This window comes from Juglans microcarpa x Juglans regia, chromosome 4D (assembly GCF_004785595.1).
Source record: "Juglans microcarpa x Juglans regia isolate MS1-56 chromosome 4D, Jm3101_v1.0, whole genome shotgun sequence".
In the NCBI taxonomy this organism is placed as follows: domain Eukaryota; kingdom Viridiplantae; phylum Streptophyta; class Magnoliopsida; order Fagales; family Juglandaceae; genus Juglans; species Juglans microcarpa x Juglans regia.
In genome coordinates, this window is record NC_054600.1 from 13,782,982 (window position 1) to 13,792,339 (window position 9,358).

Consider the following 9,358-nt stretch of genomic DNA (forward strand, 5'->3'; position numbering starts at 1 on the left):
AAAAGTAATATCACAAAGTTAACAAATCAGTTGGCTCGAAATATCAGTAACAAACATCCTCAGGTTATACTCGGCACACTTGTTGCCTTGGCTTGTGGTGTGCAGTTAGGATCATTTTGAATTTTAATTCCAATACGTCCCCCCTCAACCGAATGGGCAGGTCTTGAATATGAAGGTTGTCCCGCAGAAGCTGAAAAAGAACATATGACAGTGGCTTTATTAACAAATTTGCGAGTTGATCCTTAATGGATAGAAAGGAGACCTAAAGCTTTTTAGCTAAAACTTGATCCCGAACATAGTGAAAATCAATTCCAATATGTTTAGTTCTGGCATGGAAAACTGGATTAGAGGACAAATAAGTAGCTCCAATATTATCGCACCACAATTTTGGACTTGTCACTAAGGGAAGCTGCAGATCATGCAAAATTGATTGGATCCAATGTAACTCAGCCACTGTGTTGGAGAGAGATTTATATTCTGATTTAGTGTTGCTATGAGCTACAGTTTGTTGTCTTTTGCAGCTCCAACTGATCATATTGGATCCATAAAAAATGCAATATGTCCCAACACTACGTCTGTCATATCTGTTGCCAGCCCAATCAACATCACTAAACTCTTGAAGAGAGTGATCTGATGTACTGTGTAGCCGAAGTCCATAGCTCACTATGAACTTGAGATACTGAAGGACTCGTTTGACAGCCTACCAATGAGTGTCCTTGGGTTGATGCATGAATTTGCTAACATGGTGGATTGCGAAAGCAATATCTGGACGGGTGAAGCCTAAGTAATGTAATGCACCAACTGTGCTTCTATAAAGTTGAGGGTCAGAAAAATCATGACCATCAAATTTAGATAAAATGCAAGTGGTACTCATAGGGGTCAAACAGGGCTTCGCTTCGTGCATGTTAACTCGTTGTAACAGGTCGGCTACATATTTTCTCTACGTCATAAAAGATTATGGCCATCGAACAAAGCTTTCACACCTAGAAAATAGGATAGATTTCCTAAATCTTTCACGGGAAAAACAGCTACAAGTTTCCAAATAAACTTATCAATTTCATCTGAAGAGGTCCCGGTGATAATTATATCATCAACATATATAAGGATAAAAATAGAGAAGCCATTGTTATGAAGCGTGAATAAAGAGGTATCTTCCTTTGAACCAACGAATCTCATTTGCTGCAATTTTTCTATCATCCTAGAGAACCAGGCTCTGGGAGCCTTTTTAAGGCCGTATAAGCTCTTCTTTAAACGGCACACATGATAAGGAAAATCAGGGTGAACATACCCTTGAGTCTGTTGCATAAAAACTTCTTCCTGTAGTTGTCCATGTAGAAATGCCTTTTGGATGTCAATCTGCCGAATACTCCATTGTTGTGTAACAACTAAAGATAATAACAATCGTATAGTCCCTGGCTTAATGACGGGACTAAAGGTCTTCGTGAAGCACCGGGTTGCTGATGATACCACCAGTTGCGCTTTAAAACGCTCAACACTGCCTTATGCATGTCTCTTAATTTAGAACACCCACTTGTTTCCAACAAGATTATGATTGGGCTTGGGTGGAACAAGATCCCAAGTACCATTTTTTACAAGAGCATTAAACTCAATGTCCATGGCTTCATGCCAATGGTGATGTTTAGAGGCCTCAGAGAAACAAGTAGGTTTTGTAAGAGAAGAGACATGATTAGTAAGAAAACACTGAGGTAGTGGGTATCGGGCTATACCAACATTAGGAGCTTTCGGCTTGAGGGATTTTGTCTGAGATCGGGTAAGCATGTAGTTCTGTTGGCGTGGCATTTGGTCTACTGATTGGGTTTCTTGAGAGATACTCGGGATATCATTTGAATTTGGAGGATTAGGTTGGTGAGAAGTTCCAACAACATCATTTGAAGTTTGAGTGGGATTCCTCGCTGGTACTTGAGCATCAACTGAGCGTAACAAAGTAGGCTGAATATCCAAATGCGCCTGATTTTATGGATGGACCTGGTCACTTGGCAGCTGGTTAGTTGAAAATATGAGTGGACCTGCATGGTTAGTATGAGTACTCGAGTGACATAAAGAGGGTGGTAACGAAAAAATTTCCGGTTCAAGAGGACTGGATTCCAAGGACTCTTTTTGGTATGGAAACAAAGGCTCATAAAAAATAACATGGCGTGAGACATATTTTCCCTATGGCCAAATCAAGACATTTGTAGCCTTGGTGTGATAGACTGTAATCAAGAAAAATACAAGTTTTGAAATGAAAATAAATTTTATGTTTGTTATAAGCACGCAAGTTTGGCCAACAGACACATAAAAAAACAAGCATGAACAAGTAGTTAGGTTTCTGATTATAAGTCATTTCAAAAGGTGATTTGTTGTTTAAGACTTTGGAAGGGAGACGATTAATAATATAAGTAACAGTTAGAAAAGTGTCTTCCCAATAAGGTTTGGGCAAATTTGAGTGAGCCAGCAAAGCCAAGCCTGTTTCAACAATTTGATGATGTCGACGTTCAACAGAACTCATTTGTTCATGCGCGAAAGGGCAAGCTAAACGATGTTGAATTCCACAAGTTTTGAAATAATTATTCAAATGTCTATACTCACCCCCTAGTCGGTTTGAATGGCCTTAAATTTTTGAATCAAAATGCCTTTCAACGTATTTTTGAAATTGAATAAAAATAGTTTCAACGTCAGATTTCAATTTCAAAGGAAACACCCAAATGAATTTAGTAAAGGCATCCAAAAAAATAAATATAGTAACGAGATCCATAACTAGAAACAACCGAGCTGGGCCGCCAGACATCCTAATAAATTAACTCAAGAGGTTTTAAAATATAATGAATTGAAGCAGAAAAAGGTAAATTGTGGCTTTTAGCCATCTCACACGCAGGACAAACATTTTGTCTCTTATTGGAACCAATATGTAAATTATTATTGCCAAGCACATGTCAAACTGTAACATAGGAGGCATGACCAAGATGATGATGCTAGTCTAAACAGAGACCCTAGCACCAACAAAGGCAGATGAAAAACAACGTTAAAGAGATGGAGAGAAGCAATAAAGGCCATTAGACATAGATCCTTTAAGTGGGACGTTCCCTGAGTAATCCTTAAGCAGAAAAAAAGAACTGTGAAACTGAAAATAAACATGGTTATCTTGACTAATTTTTGAACAGAGAGCATATTTTTTGTAATTTGGGGTATGACAAGAATTTATCAAGAATAAAGGTTGAAGACAAATTAGATAAAGAGGCAGTTCCAATATGAGTTATTTTCAAACCTGTACCATCACCAATTTGAATTTGATCATTGCCAGAAAAATCATCACTTCGGATATTCAAATTACTCATGTTGTTGGTCAGATGATGCATCGCACCAGTGTCAAGATGCCACTCTTGTTTAGTCGACTGTTGCTGAGTGTGGTTGGAGGCTAGGTTTGCTTGAGGATTTGGGCGAGGTGGTGGGGTCTAGAAATTTGGATCAAAGCGCTTCCAACAGCGGGAAGCCGTGTGGCCGGGCTTTTCACACAGTTGACACCACACACTGCTGTTGTCGCGACCACCTTCACGGTTGCCATTAAATTGACCACACCCCCTGCCTCGAGGAGCTAATGAGTTGCCACGACCCCGTCCTCCTGAAAAAGGGTTGCTATCGGGTGGCAACGTTGGTCGAAGCTGTGGGCAAGGACATGACTTGATTATTATGCTGAATGTGAGCTTCACACTTCAGGAGCATGGAATAAATTTCTTTCAAGGTGAGAGAATTATCACGGTGAGTGACCATGGAAACAAGGGAGTCATATTTTGGACCGAGCCTAGCAAGCAAATACGTGATAATATCGTCACACTTTAGAGCTTGGCTGGCAATGGCTAACTCATCCGTGAGACGTTTGATCGTCATGAAGTAATTAGTTGCAGATTGACTCCCTTTCCGCAGAGTAGAGAGTTGGGAACGAACATGTACTGCTTTAGCACGAGACTGTGATGCAAAGGCAAAACTTAGGGCCATCAAGACTTTAGCGGAGGTGCTGCAATGAGCGACCTGGGCCAGTACCTTATTAGAAAGAGAAGAATTGATGCAGCTAAGGATAAGATTATTCTGGGTTTCCCAAACCTCATAGGACAGTTTGGGGATTGTAGAGCCATTAGAGGCAGTGATGGTTTTAGCAGGCTGCCGGATGGTGCCATCTATATAGTTGAAGACCTTTTGGCCTTTGAAGTAGGGTAACATGGTGGCTTTCCACATTGGGTAGTTTAGACGTGTGAGTTTAGTGAGGTTGATGGAGGAAGATGGATTGAAGGTGGAAGGTTGGTCTAGAAAACATTTGAAGTTGAGGAATTTGGGGAGGCAGACAACTTGAAGAGGATCAGTTAGACGTGAGTCTTACTGGCGGATGATACCATATAAAGATTCACAAGAAGAAAGATTGCATGGATAAGACGTTTCATTCAAGATGATTTTAAGTGTATATAGCGTATACGATTTATATACAAACTATCCATAACCTCCTCCTATACATAAGCTATTCAAAAATCAAAAGTAATATCACAACGTTAATAAATTACCTGGCCTGAAATATTAGTAACAAACATCCTCAGGTTATACTCGGGACATTTGTTGCCTTGGCTTGTGGTGTGCCGTTAGGATCATTTTGAATTTTATCTCTGATATTTCGTAACTTCATTCTTTTTTTAATATATAGATGAAAATAATCTCCAATTAGCGTTATCAGAAGGTTGAGATTAATCTCCATGAAGCATTTACCAGAAGATTAGCTTACTCCATTGATTGACTTTTATGATATGTTAGACCATTGTAATTACGTATTTGAACTCAAGCAAATAGATAAGATAAGCATGTCACGTCCACTGTCCAGTCCCCTCGTCAGCCACACTAATGCTACTAGCACGGTTTGATAATAAGGTAGGATCCCTGGATATAATGGCCATCAGTCACAGCCTGTTCATATTAATGATCTCTAACAAACTTAACATCTCTACCAAAACTTGAGTTAACTACCTTATTATCTTCCCTGCAGATTGGTTCTGCTATTTTCCATTGATTTAATGGCCTATACGTACGTTACTAAGGTCACAAGAATCTCCATAGCAAAACTATATGTTAAAAGACTTCGTACACAATGTGGAGGCAACTGCTTTGATAGTGGAAAACTAGTGTCTTCACGTTTTCCCGATGGTTAAAGCTTTGTAATTGCAACTGATAGCTTTGTCTCTTCTCCATCGAAATTCACGTGCTGTTTTATTTTTGATTGCTCGAGTATATATTCTCTGCCAACGTCTAGTCTCCTTTCCGTTGAAATGCACCCTATGGATTTAATTTGAAATTATCTTCAGACGCGCACTTACACTAGCCGATGGGAGGCTGCCAGCTATATACTAGTATAAGCTATTCTTGATATTCTATCATTATAATTTCATAATAGAGTCACAAGCTCCTAAATCAACTAAAAATAATAAAAAAGGATTATTCAACCATCTAATCAAGGCCCAAGCTATACTATTACGTGTTATTAACTTATTATATTATATTAGTATCTAACTTATTTTTATACTAGACTTATACTGTAGTATATAATTACATGTTATTATATTTTAGTATTATATTTAATTATATTGTACTATTGTCTAACTTTTTTATAACTTGCTTCTATACTAGACTTATTTCTAGTGTCTAACTACACGTTATACTTTAGTAAATTAGTATTGTATTATTAACTTATTATACTAGACTTATTTCTATACTAGTGTTAAACTTATTTGTATACTTGATTATGTATGGTAGTAATACTATGATGTTTACATATGCTAAACTATTAGTCTATTTATATTATAGTATAAGCATAGTATTTCATAATAATCAGCTCATACTAGTATAGTATTAAATTTAACTATATAAGTTTTAGTTATATAACTATATATATCATTATATATAATCAATATATAAATGATACATATTTTAATAACATATGTATAATATTGGAGTCGGAGGGTAAAGTTGGAGTCTATCAGAAAACACCTTCGACTAGAAAATTAACAAAAATTTGACTCTGACTTTGTTTTGTTGGAGCAAAGTCGAATTTTTAAATTTTTACTCAGTACTAGTTTGTTAAATATAAGTTGTGAATATGTTATTGCACATATTGCTAAATATTATATCTATTAGTGTATTACAAGCATATGATATTAAGTATCTGGTTATAATATATAAGTTATTGTACATATATTGCACTATAAAAATATAATAATATGCAGTTATCATTTATCTAGTATAATAAAAAAATATTGTGTGATTAATTATATGATTCCTTAATTAAAAATAAATATGATCAACTTATGTTATGATCTGCATTACTTATACTAATTATATTTAAACAATTAAAGTTAATTAGGTAATTATTTCAAGTAAATGTTTATTCGCTCATTCATTTATTACCACATCATTTTTTAATCTATTTATTACCATATCATTTGGCTATAATATATGTAACAATTAGAAAATTAATATATAACATTAATGTTATATTATGTAATATATAATTAACTAAATTTATAAAATAAAGTGTATTACAAACATAAAATAACTTGATATATCATATAACTTGTAATAAAGTACACAACTAAATATTCATAACTAATTAAAGAAAATATATTCTATAAAAGGAATTATACAAAGTATCCTATACACAATTTGGGAACATAATTAATATAAAATAAGGTTAACTATAAATAAACAAATAATATATAATTAAATATATAAAATAAAACTAACATGTAATAAATACAACGCATACATATATAAAATATATTAGAGCTCAAATAAGTCAAATTGAACTTATACCAGCTTTGTTCACGAGCTTAAAGAGAGTGGAATAGAGTTCAAATATATGAGATGTCTGCCCTTGCCCCCGCCTCACCTCGCCTCATGGGGGCGGGGTGCGGGGAAGGGTTGACCTTCTTGGCACCCCGCCCCAGCATATGGGGTAGCACCCAAACTTCCGGCTATCAGTGTCACCTGCTAAGTCAGCATCAACATAGCCCTGAAACTTTAGATCGGCTCCTGTAAAGCGAAGACATGCATTCAAGGAACCCCTAAGGTACTTTAGAACCCACTTTACTGCCTCTCAATGCTACTTTCCTGGATTACTCATGTACTTGCTCACAACTCGCACTATATGGGCAATGTTTGATCTCGTACAGACCATAGCAGACATCAAAGATCCAACAACTAAGGCACATGGTACCTTACTCATAGAGTTATAGTCATGTTCCTCCTCTGACTTATGTGATTGATTCCTGCTAAATCTAAAATGATGATGCGAAGGGTGTACAGACTGGTTTAACTTTGTCCATATTGAACCTGCTAAGCACTCTTTTCACATACTCTGCTTATAAAAGTCTCAACATACCTTCAACTCTGTCTCTGATAGTTCTCATGTCAAGGATTTGCTTTACAACTCTCAAATCCTTCATTGCAAATTGTTTTGATAGCTGCTTCTTTAGACTGTTCATTTCCACAATGCTTGGTTCCGCATGAGCATATCATGCATGCACAACAATAGAATGATATAAGAGTTGTCTAAATACTTGACATAACAACAATGGTCTGCCTGACACCTGGTGTACCCTGAACTGCACATGAAGTTGTCAAATTTTCTGTACCACTGCCTTGTAGCTTGTTTCAAGCCATACAAACTCTTCTTCAGTTTGCAAATAAGACCATTCTTTCCTTGTATTGAGAACCTCTCTGGCTAATGCATATAGATGTCTTCTTCCAAATCACTATGGAGAAATATTATTTTCACATCTAATTGCTCAAGATGCAAGTCTTCTGTAGCCACCATTTCCAATACCAATAAGATTGTTGGGATTTTTACAACTGGAGAGAGAGCCTCAGAGTACTCAATGTATTTCTTATGTTGAAATCCTTTCACAGCAAGTCTGGCTCTATATCTTTTGTTGCCGTCACGCCCTCTTTTCACCTAGTATACCCACTTATTGTGCAAAGCCTTATTTCCCGTTGGAAGTTCAATTAGCTCCCATGTCTAATTTCCTAATAGAAAATCCATCTCTTCTTTCATAACTAACTCCCCACTTGCTCGAATTATTATGTTGCAAGGTTTACTCATAGCTCTGCAGCTCACCACCATCAGTCAGCAGAATATAGTTCAAGGTGGGTGAGAATCACTGCGGGGTCTGATGGGCTTGTAGACCTGCAAACTATAATTGCAAGCGTGGACGATTCTGGATCTGTCAATGGAATGCTAGGAATGGCGTAGTGGGCCCACTCTCCCCGTCACTCACACCTTTGCTCTGCACTGTAACCTCGGTACGTCATCCATGCTCACAAATTGTAATTAAAGTATAATTCAATTTAGTGGGCGGATCGATCCCAAGTTCTATTTACCCATAGAGATTTGTCACCATCTTTAATTCTTTCTATGTGAAAATGCCCTCCATTCCCTCTCTTACCATCTTTAGTATTCTTCTTCATATAATTAACTAAAATGAAGCTATATATGTAATGTTAAGTAGCACACACATGCACATATGTAAAAAGAGCAACACATGCACGCAGTTAATTGTTTTATGTAAGCAATTATATATAATAAATTGAAGTACTACAACCAATTTGTAATGGAACTCTCATCAATTCATTGAACAGGATAACAAAAGTTTTCGAATTCACCAGAGTCCATGATACTCATAAAATCTTCTTTCTTCATCTAATATTTTTCTAGATGACGAAGTAGAGGAAAAATGAAGCTCAAAATTCACAAACATAGGACCAACAACCTCCCCACAATCAATCAAGATCTTTATCATCAAAAGTTCAACAAAGCAACGTAACATTGACATTTTTTTCTTGCTTAGCGAGACTTCTTGATTCTTAATCTACATTCTCCATTACCCGAAATCTATACCGTCAAACTTCTTGATTTCAGACACCTTTACTTCTTCTCTAGCCACCGTTTTGACTCAAACTTGAGCCTGAAGCTCTGATACCAGTTGTTGGGAACGATTAGAAGAAGTAATAAAGTAAAAATAAAAATCATCACACACGACACAAGGTTTACGTGGTTTGATAATATGTTTACAACCACAGAGCTACAAGGGATTTTGTTAAGAGTGAAGTTTGAAATACACTGCTAGAATACAAGCATTTCTCTCCCCTCACAATCTCTCCCTCTCTCTCTATCACTTTTTACTCTATTCTTGAAGAATTCGTCCGTCTCTCATATCTTTATCATAGCTTAACACACACAGATATATATATATATATATATATATATATATATATATAGACACGATGTGGTGAAAGTCCTGAGGTGGCAATTATCGGGTTATTTGCTCGA